We start from the raw sequence: 11,453 nt of genomic DNA on the forward strand, positions 1-11,453 counted from the left end.
GGCCGCTCTCCGGCCCATTAATTAAGAAGCTAGCTGCTTGCAACTCGATCTGTGCACGCACTGATCAAGTGAGCACGAGATCGTGGCGTTAGAACTCAACGCCACACACAAGTTTTGTAACATTTGAGGGATTTATGACATTCAAAAGTAATCGAAACAAGCGAAGCGCAAGAGGCTGCGATACCGAAAAGGCAGTGTGGCCAATTGAGGTTACGCTGGAACGTGCGCGGGCGCGCTGAGTCAGCAGACACGAGAAGTGGGCCTCTACCGGAAGTGAAGTTTCAGCAGACGACAGTTGGCCTCTACCGGAAGGGAGCCATCTCTTTGAAACTCGCGACAAAGTTTTCCATGTTTCGCTCTGTTATTGAACACCAACAACTATTGTACACAGTGTCAACGGGAACAAGCGCATTTCATCCAAACACCGCTCTTGATTAGGTCGGCTATTGGCCAATAAGGATGTTATATCTGTTGCGACGCGGAAAAACAGATCCGTGTTGTCAACTGGCAGACGCCCCGCCCCCGACGAGAGTGAGAACCGGCCTCTGTTTGAAAAGAGGGCACCTGAGAAAAACAGCAACTTCGCGCTCCGCTTATAGCCTTTACGCGGCGCGCACGAGTGCAGTATTGTGCTGAGCGGTTGACAGCAGTGTCAGCTTCCGCAGGGTGGCTTTTTCAACGCCAAGGGGTGCTCATGAACCCTTTAACGAAACATCAAATTGACAAAAAAAAAAGACGAAGTTTTCTTTAATGTGCAAATTTGTATATATGCATGTTTTCAATTGATTTCTACTGACATAAGCTCGACTCAAGGCGTCCTCGTTTATGCATGTTTTGCAAATGAATCGAAACAATAGAGCATTCCTTTTATTTTGTCGCCGCTATTCTAATCAGGAGAGAGAAATACCCTGTGGCTCCATTTCAGAAGTCAGGATTGGCAATAAATTCTCTGATTTGACGCCGGCAGACAGCCATCAGCTGCGAGCAAGGTACTCGTCAGGAGACGACCCATCGTGCCTGCAAACTTGTCAACGCGGTGTCAGTCACTGCGCCAGCCTCTCCGACACCGTTGCACTCCTCTCGCTATCTGACCGTGTTTGTACGCGGGAAAGGCTTGCTGGTGCCTTTCGCGAAGTTCAAGTCACTCAGGGCAGCACCTCTGTTTTTGTTATCAATCCATCCCCGTACAGTGTTACATTGGTTCGAGGGGAATGTCTCGGCAGCGTGGAACTCTCGAAGACGAACAAGTTATGGACGACCCATTACAGACGCTTCGCTACAATTCCAGTAATTTATCATTTGGCGGCACTTCGTTAGGTTATAGCCACAGGGATGTCTGCTCTGCTGTGTTCGATTACATGAATGAAACAAAAGATTACCGCGTAAGTATATTTTTCTCTGTTCTTATTCTTGCTTTGAAATCTGTCATTATTTCTCTTACAAAGCCCAGACGATAGTCTGACCGCTTGCTCGTTAAGCATTTTCATTTATTCTACGTTTTATTAAATGCGAAGCATTTCTCAGCGAACTTCTGCGACTTGAGCGTATCTATCTATCTATCTATCTATCTATCTATCTATCTATCTATCTATCTATATCTATCTATCTATCTATCTATCTATCTATCTATCTATCTATCTATCTATCTATCTGTCTATCTGTCTATCTATCTATCTATCTATCTATCTATCTATCTATCTATCTATCTATCTATCCGCCTACGACTTTGTGCTCTCCTGTCCGTTTCGTTAATGGTATGTATACAAAAATTGGTATGGCATACCATGACCGTATTACGAATATAAATGACAGGTCATAACATGAAAATCATGACATGCATGTCATGAACAGCATGATTTACATGTCACGGTCTTGGGGCTCTTGCGGCTGTTTCGTTGATTTCATATATACCAAACTGGTATGGCGTGACAAGAATGTATAACCAACAGAAATGACAGGTCCTAAAGTGCAAATCATGACAGGCATGTCATGTACAGCATGATTTACATTCCATGGTCTCGGGGCGCTTGCGGCCGTTTAAATGAATGGATACATACCAAAAGTGGTATGATGCGACATTTCTGTACGACGAACATAATTGATATACGGTAACATGAAAACCATGACATGCATGTCACGTACGACATGATTTACATGCCGCGCTCATGGTGCACTCGCGGCCGTATCACTGGCTTTATATGCACGAAAATTAGTATTGCGCGACGAGACTGTATGATGAAGGTAAATCAGAGGTGGTAACGGGAAAATCATGATATGCAAGCCATATACAACATGATTTGCATGCCACGCTTATGGTGCCCTCGCGGCCATTTCGCTCGCTGGATATACAACAAAATCGGTATTGCGCGACGAGACTGTATGATGAACGTAAATCAGAGCTGGTAACGGGAAAATCATGGCATGCAAGTCATGTATGACATGATTTACATGCCAAGCTCATTGTGCGATCGCTGCCGTTTTGCTCGCGTGATATGCACCAAAATTGGTATTGCGCGACGTGACTGTATGGCAACATAAATGACAGGTGGTAACTTGAAAATCATGATATCCATATAATTTACGGCATGATTTACATGCCAGGCTCATTGTCTGATTGCTGTCTGTCTCGCTCACTTGATATACACCAAAACTGCTATTGCGTGACGCGACTGCATGACGAAAATAAATGAGAGGTGGTAACAAGAAAACCATGATTTGCATGTCATGTACGGCATGATTTACATGCCACGCTCATGATGCACTCGAGGCATTTCGCCCGCTTGATATACACCAAAATTGGTATTGCGCGATGTGACTGTATGACGAACGTAAAAGACATATGGTAACATGAAAATCATGCCGTGCATGTCATGTACGACGTGATTACATGCCACATTCATGGTGCGCTCTGGGCCGTTTCGCTGGTTTTATATATACCAATATTTATACTGCGCGGCGCGACTGTATGGCAAACATAAATGACAGGTGGTACGGGTGTGCGCCGCGGCGCCACCACCGCCGCCTGTTTTTGCTCACGCCGCTCGCGCTACCGCCGATATACCGAGAGGGATGACGCCGCCGCGCTATAATTCCGGCGCGCCGCCGTTTGTCTTTTCTTTTAATACGAACGGGGAATCTGGACATAATATGCAACACATCCCTGAGGGAGCTCTTCTCGATGTATCCATGTAATGAACTGTTCATTTCAGCCGCCGTTGATTGGCGGGAGCTCGGCGAGCAGCGCGCCCTCTGTTTCCACTTTTTTTAATTTTGACGTCACGAAGCTTTCACAACTAATGAGAGGAACAGAATGATCTCCAACCTCGCGCTTACACCTTGGAGAAAAAAATTAGGAGGGAGCGCGACTAGCGTCCACAATCCAACCAAGCTCCTATGAAGCCCCTACTTCCTCGTGTTCGTGTCACTATTTCCATCATGCTCCTGTTTACTTTCTTTTTGTGATGGGCACATGGGAGAAAAAACTGACGAGCACGCGCGCCTAGCGTCCACAAGTCAACCTCCTCCGACGCCGCTCCCCCCTCGTGCTCCATGCTCTGGTCACAATTCCCAGCATGCCAATGAACACTTCTAGTTCACTGTAGCTGGGTAGTTATTCTCGATGTGTCCCTTAGTAGACTGTCCATTTCGGCGGCCACTGATTGACTGGAGTGCGGCAAACAGCGCGCCCATTGTTTCCAGTTCTTCTTTCATAACGTCATTTTGACGTCACGAAGCTTTCACAACTCTCGACACAAATGAGAGGGACGGAATGGCCCGCCGTGGTGGAGCAGTGGTTATGGTGCTTGGCTGCTGACCCGAAGGTCGCGGGTATATCCCAGCCACGGCGGTCGCATTTCGATGCAAGCGAAATGCTAGAGGCCTGGGCACAGTGCGATGCCATTGGACGCTAAGGAACGCCAGATGATCAAAATTTCCGGAGCTCTTCTCTACGGTGTCTCTAATTATCATATCGTAATTTTGGAACTTAAAACCCCAGATAATATATTATTATTATTGAAGGACGTAATATGCTTCAACGCAACGAACGCAGCCCCAGAGATCCCCTTCGTGTGCACATCTCGGAGGCCGTGCATAAACTCTAATCGCACTAGCCATCGAATTAGGTTTAATGCGGCCGCCCGTGTAACGCACCTGTGAAGGTCAGTACGCATTCCGTGCATCTCTCAAACATTTGGGACACATTCATATGCAAGTTCAGAATTGACAAGTTCCCGTTTCTGTACATTTCGTCCACTTTCTTCATACGGTGGGAGGTCCTGGTGGGTTGGTGCGTCGACGTGGTCAAGAGCGAAGTGACATCACGGCTCAGCGCTTTTTCGAGTAACGGAATGCTCTCTGGCAAAATGAACTGCGGACATTTCCTTTAGATATACACATCGAGACTAGCTTTCCGGAAGTTGCATCTTTCTCTCCTTCAGAAGTGTCACGAGTATTGCCTGCACCTCAGCTCGGCGGCGTCCTCTAGCCTGAAAGGGCGACGACGCAACTCGCTGTATAGCATATTCATAGAGTCTTTGACCTAGTACACTCTGCGTAGATAAATAAAATAGATAAGTAATATATATCGATGCGTTAGTACACTTTTTTGCTTTCATTTTACTCCAGCAAATAAATAAATAAATACAGAAGTAAAGACAATGAAAAACATAATAACAGATAGCTGAGATAGTTCGTAGATTCATGTTAAAAACACAGGACGTGCAAACATGGGCACAAGAGAGAAGTCAAGAGAATGAACAGTTATCACTCACGTAGACCACCACGCGCACCTGATTGATAGGTATCGCTCTGGCCTGGGAATGTGCAGATAAGTATTTGTGTCTACCTTCTTTTCCGCAGCTGTGTGATTTTTCACGAGGTAGCGGCGTTTGTGGTGTCTTGACTACTCTCTTGTGACCGTGTCTGCACGCCCTGTCTTTTTAAAGGGCCCCAAAACAAGCTCTTAAAATACGAAATTGAGCGCGTTATTCTTTCTTGGCGTTTCTCGCCTTTTTGGCGCACTTCGTGGCGCCACAACGGTGATTCACGTCACATCATTACGGTACGCACTCTCGATTGTTGCATATACGAGTAATATTAGTTATGAATTGCCTCCCACCCTGCTTTGCCATGGAGTTGCCACCGTTTCTTCGTTGTCTCGAGTGACTATATATCGTGCGCAATCAACTGATTTCGCTCCATTGTGTGCGTGTCCGACTGCACATACGGAGATAACAGGGTGTAACCGACAAGCGCGAAATCCTTATAGGCTCAACGCTTCGTGCTGACATTGTATGCGCGTATACGCGTGATTTGTATATGCGTATACGCGTATACGCGTCCTTCATGAAGAAATATGTGGCGATGAGATATCGCCTGTAAGAAGCGTAGTGAAAGCGAGAACGAAACCAATGGAAAAGGCGTCGAATTGTTTTATTCTTCAAACGGACGAACCCTTTACACCGGAGACGATGCAGCTCTCCAGAAAAACGGCGAGCCCTCTTCCGCGGTTTTTGTGGTTTTTTATTGAAATAACAATTATATAGACATTCTGTACATTTTTTTTTCACCCTCGCCGTACGGTTCCGTATAAAGTCAAAATCGACAACATCGCTGCGCGCATCGTATGTTGTAAGTACCAACCCGCAACTAAAAGCTCGCGAGCACTGGCGAGGAACACGGCTGAAGCAGAGAAAACAAGCTGACCTTCTCTTTCGCACGGAGGGCGCATGCAATATTATCAATTTGCGTGCAAGGCCTGCCGTTAATTGCTCTTCAACCGAAAGGAAACGCCCCGCCTGCCTTTTGATGGGCTATGTAGCATGAAGGGACGCCGGTTAATTGGGGGAGGGGGGCGTGGCACAAGCAGCAACTGTAAACATTGACCGTAAGGGCGCGTCACTATGTCGGCAGACATCAGCAAACGGCTGGTATACCCTTCTACGAGCTGTGCTTTCCCCGCTTCGTGCTGTGGTCCACTGATACGAGAAACTGCACGAAAACCACTTCTCTCCCGGGAGCGGTCGTATTCCCATACACAGTATTTTGTAGGGTTACGGGAGATCGGACCAAAAGAGTTAGGCTAACCTTATTAAATGCGAAGCATTTCTTAGCGAACCTCTGGCACTTTGAGCGTTTCTATCTAGAAATCGTCCATCTATCTATCTATCTATCTATCTATCTAGCCGCCTACGTCTGGGTGCTCTGATGATCACCTCCTTAACTTGGTGTAGACCAAAATTGGTATGGGAGGATAAGAGGATCTGACGAATATGACTGTCGGGTCATGGCATGAATAACGTGAAAAATTTTGTCGCGCATGTCGTCAAACCCATTCCTCCAGTCACGTGTGGCACATACCCGTTCACCACGGCTCGCGGGGTACGGGTATGCGCCACAGGTGATTGACAATTTATATCTACCCAGGAACGGCGAGAACAGACATTGGCAATTTAAATGCGAGAGCGTTAAGAAAAACCGACATCGGCAGCGTTGACGCGACGAATGGAAAGAATAATAATTTGGATCCCCGCAGGAATCGAACCCAAGCATTCTGCGTAGCAATCAGGTATTCTACCACTGAGCCACGCCATGTCTATAAAGTGGTTTGGAAAAACAGCCTACGCAGGCTTAATATCGGTGCAACGTCAATTGTGGTTGTGGTGCTGGCTATCTAATTTTACAAGAAAGCAATAAACACTACGTGTTACTCCTACGATGTGTACTCCTACGAAACAGGCGTCATATCAGATTAACGTATGTAGTTCCAGTGTTGGCTCCACTTTTATAGCAGTCTAATAAACACGTTTGTATTCCTATGATACAGCAAGCTATATTGAAGCATTGCTCGATCCCGGAGGAATACATTAATGAAAGTTACATATGATATCCACATCACCGCACCGTAAAGTGCACTTCGTCCACCTGAACGACGCAGTGTCCTCTTCATTTCTTACGAGCCTGGGCGATGGCCTCATGCTGACCGAGGATGATGCCAGTTTGATTGACAGCCGCTTTGTAGACTAGGCTACGTTGGCCACATACACCCAGGTAGTCTACGAATACGACAAACAGCATCCACTGATGTTGGTCTACGTAGCACTATCCAGGGCTACCAGCCTCGACGGCCTATACATCACCAACGCGAAGAGTGGCTTCAGGTTCCGACATGTCGCCGGCTCTGTCGACAGACAATCTGTCGACGAAATGACCGAGGCATCCACGAATTCCAACAGCTCTACTATACCACATACTTCACTACACATGGACCCCTCGTCACCACGATCACGACTGGATCCTATAACAAGTCATGACCAGCTGCTGGTGCTCACTAATCACGGTGATGATGCCCTTGTTCAAGAACTGTCAAGAACTTCTTGCACACATGCACACGGGTTCGTGAAACGTGCGTGCGTTCTCGGGACACGTATAAGCACCACATTTCAGCTTACCGTTTCTGGGGTTGGTAATACCCACGTTGCCATTGGCAGCGTTACCCAACCGTAAACAACTGGTTATATAACACATATGCGGCTCTTCAACATATATATGTGTGCGTATAAAATTTATACAAATCTTTAGCGTGATTTTCCAACGTGTCGCTCAGTAAAAAAAATTACACCATTTCCCGCTAAAGGGGACTATAGGCACCGTTCAGTCGAGTTTTCCAGTCTAACTGCAGCGCCAGAATACATAGCCTAACGGATAAAAAAAGCAACCTTGAGACAGCCTCAATGAAATTGGAACGCGACGCGCGCGTTTCGCGCCCTGCATCTGTCGGCGGATTGTGGCCGGGATCCGTGGCCGGGATACATGGGGGACGCGGGCATGCGTCTATTTTCTGCGTGCCCCTAACGGTGAATGTCGAAGACTTTGAGACGGGCAGTGTGAGCAACGCAGCTCCATCTGGTCAGTGTGCGGTGCCTATGAGGCGATACGAAGCCGGAGCACTTGCACGATCGCGTTCCGTTGGCGTTCGTTGGGCATGCTACCGACCTCGCGTCGTGGAACGCGAAGAGGAACGCTACGCGCGTCTTGTCTTCCCTCTAGCCTGGCCGTTAATTCTCACAGGGCGAGCGGGGAACGCAGTCGGCAGGCGTGCGAGTGGGGGCAACACCCTCTAGAAAAATATGAAGGCCTTAGTTCTGTTCCCTTTCCACTCGCGCTACGTCAGCAGATGGGGCGAACGCATGAGGCGGCGACACGACGCACCCACGCGTCCCGATCGCGCTGGTGCGCGTTCATCACGCGTCTGTCGAAACTCATTCCCCGGCGCGTCTGTACAGACGTACATCTCTTCGCTGTTCAGTTGGCCGTGTTTTCTTTACTGTGAAAGGAATGTGAAAGCGACGACGCAGAGATCCCGTGCAAATGCTGTGTACCTCGATGCCGCGGTAACTACACGGGGGACACGAAGGTACACGTCTTCAAGTTCCCGAGAGACCAAGCTCTGAAGAACGCTTGGATTCGTGCTGTGCCACGGGAAAACTCACGGTCACCGAAAATGCCAGGGTAAGTTCTTGTTTTTTCGTGTTTAGGTGTCAGTTAATTCAAATTATGTATACGTACGTGTGTAAGTGGCTCACGAGCCGCACGTTTGTATGACAGGTAGCCATCGGTTTGCTGATTGGAGGTAATTTTTTTTTCTAGGTATGCGAACTTCATTTCATGGACGAGGACATTATTCGAGTCGCGACGCATACAGATCAAGCAACTGGCCGCGTAATGACAGTGCCGCTAGCTCATGTGCGCCTTCGCCCAGACGCTGTACCGTCGAAGTTCCCGAATTGTCTGAGCTACATGTCCAGAAAGACCACGAGAAGCGAAGATCCTGACTCCAAGTGCGCGCGCATAGAGAATGCAGCCCCCACAGAAAGCCATCACTGAATCGAACGAGGCGGTTATCAGAGCACGCGAGGAGGATAAAGTCAGCAGTTTGAGTGAACTTGCCAAACACTTGAGGAGCCAAGGGATGAAGTTGTGGGATGTAATCGAAAGAAATGAAAGGCTTCTTCTCATTCACATCGTCGACGACGAAGCGCCATGGTTGAAATACTCTGTTTGCGTGAAAGGACACTTGAGCGTGACACTACACGTCATGAAAACAGCCGTAAAAAAGCTAGGCGCAAATCTCTGCGTTCCCGAAATCGCTAACAGTAAAAGGGGTCTGGTGGAACTCCTGGAAGGCATCGAGAAGTGGGACGGTGACCTGATGTGCAACTCAGTCGCGGAAATTTGCGAAGCGCTTTGTTTACTGCTAGATCAGCTTTGCACGTCCCAAGCAGAAGACGACGCCAACTGTGTTCGATTTCTCAAGGAGCAAGTCACCTTGCACCTATCGAAAAAACAGCGCAGGCGCTACTCTGCTGATTTCATGATGTTCTGCTGCATTCTTTTCACTATATCGCCCCATGCGTACGCGTTCATGCGCAGCCATGGAAGCATCACCTTGTCGCATTCTATGACAATCAGATCAGTGTGCTCGTCTTATGGTATGAGTCCTCAACAAGAGCATCAGAGCGAAACATTCCTCAGCTATATGGCGAAACGAATTTCTGACCTGAATGATGACCAGCGTTTTGTCACAGTTATGGTAGATGAAATACATATAAAACCCTACTTTGACTACAAAGGGGGTAATATTACCGGCGCCGCGCTTAATAGAAATGAAGCTGCTAACTGTGCGCTCGTTTTCATGGTACGCAGCCTGACGTGTAAAATCAAAGAAGTTGCGCACATCGTGCCGGTGCAACGAGTAGAGGCAGAGTTCCTGCAAAAGACGCTTAAAGAAGTGGTTTGCGGGCTGGAAAAGATTGGGTACCGAGTTATGTGCGTTGTCAGCGACAACAACTCTGTCAACAGAAAAGCGATGTCCCTCTTTGAATCACCTCCTCTTAACAGAATTGTGTACCAACATCCATCAGACCCTGCAAGGCCGCTGTTCTTCATTATAGACCCACTGCACATTCTAAAATGCATACGAAATAACTGGATAAATCAGAAGAATGACCACATTTGTTTCTACTTCTCGGAGATCCAAGGAGACACGCCACAATCAGAGCGAATCCAAACAGCGTCATTTGCGACAACAGGGACCTTCACAGCAAGAGTGTGACCAGCTGTTGAAATATGGCTATGGACTGTCGAGAAAAGCCCTCTACCCTTCGAATCTTGAAAGGCAGGACGTAAAGCTTGCTTTACAAATCTTCAATGATTACTTACCAGAGGCGTTACGCGCTCTTGGAGCAAAGCACAACCTGTTCTCTTTTGAGGCCACTGCTACATTCATCGATATCGTACTGAAGTGGTGGAAAATTGTAAACGTCAAAACTCCATGGAAGGGAGAAAGGCTGAGAGATCAGTTCCAACAACCAGTGCTTTCCATTGATAACGATCCAAAAATTGCCTTCTTGCACATGTTTCTGAAGTGGCTGGATGAGTGGAAAAACAAAGGTTTTGACAAGGGTACTCTGACAAAGGAGACTCACGCTGCTCTCGAACACACTACCTATGCGCTTATTGAGCTCGCTAGGTACAGCTTCGAAGAGCTTGGAATGTCGTATGTTCTTTTTGGGAAGATTCAGACCGACTGCCTTGAAGATCGGTTTGGAAAGTATACGCAGCTGGCAGGTGCTCAATATCACATCTCCATCAGGCACATATACGAAGTCGAAAACAAGCTGCGCCTGCAAAGTACCTTGCCTACAGTTTCCACTGACCAGCACTGGGAATATATCCGAGGCTTTGCTTCCCAGCAGCAACGTTGTTGTGACCAGCCAGGCTCTTACGAAGATGCAGGACGTCCTCCCAGTCCTCGTCTACGTTGCAGGTTATGCAGTATACGCCTCCCTTAACAAGTTGAATTGCGCGCAATGCAGGGACTCGTTGACCGTGGACAAGGACACCACAGTCTCTGCCATAAACGAACATTATGGTCTCGTGAAGCACCTGGACCGAGGAGACTTAGTTTATCCATCAATGTTTGCACTAAACGCAGTTGCTCACAGCTACGTTGTGGTATAGCAGCTCGCTACAGAGCCAGCACTGCTTATGATGCCTGAACAACGCCAGGTCGTCACGAAACTGACGCTACAATTGCTGGCTAGTGAAGAGCAGTCCGACTTCGATACGTGTGAGAATGGCCACACGACTGAACTAGTGCTTAAACACATCCTGCGGTGCAGCACCAACATTCTGCTAAAGAACTTTTGTAGGAAGCTGAACGACAAACTTCTCGACGGCTGCCGATAAATAAAAAAAAGGAAAGCCACAACTGTCCAGGCCAAATAACTGCGCGTATTGCTTCTAATATAGAGCAAGTAGAAAAAGAAACTGAGCTTCGTAAATAAATGTTTTCCCGCTACAGTGTTCTTGCCCTCTAATTTCTTTTACATGCATGCATGATTGTTCTTGCAGAAAAAAAAGCTTCCGCGCAGTGCACCTGCGAGACCGCC

The 11,453-nt window shown here is 47.6% G+C and overlaps 1 pseudogene; it reads left to right on the forward strand.

Annotated features, from left to right (window-relative positions):
- Positions 1–5,903: 5,903 nt before the first annotated feature.
- LOC119405703 (uncharacterized) lies at positions 5,904–11,250 on the forward strand (annotated as a pseudogene).
- The last annotated feature ends 203 nt before the right edge of the window (positions 11,251–11,453 follow it).

Source organism: Rhipicephalus sanguineus, chromosome 9 (genome assembly GCF_013339695.2).
Source record: "Rhipicephalus sanguineus isolate Rsan-2018 chromosome 9, BIME_Rsan_1.4, whole genome shotgun sequence".
Classification (NCBI taxonomy): Eukaryota; Metazoa; Arthropoda; class Arachnida; order Ixodida; family Ixodidae; genus Rhipicephalus; species Rhipicephalus sanguineus.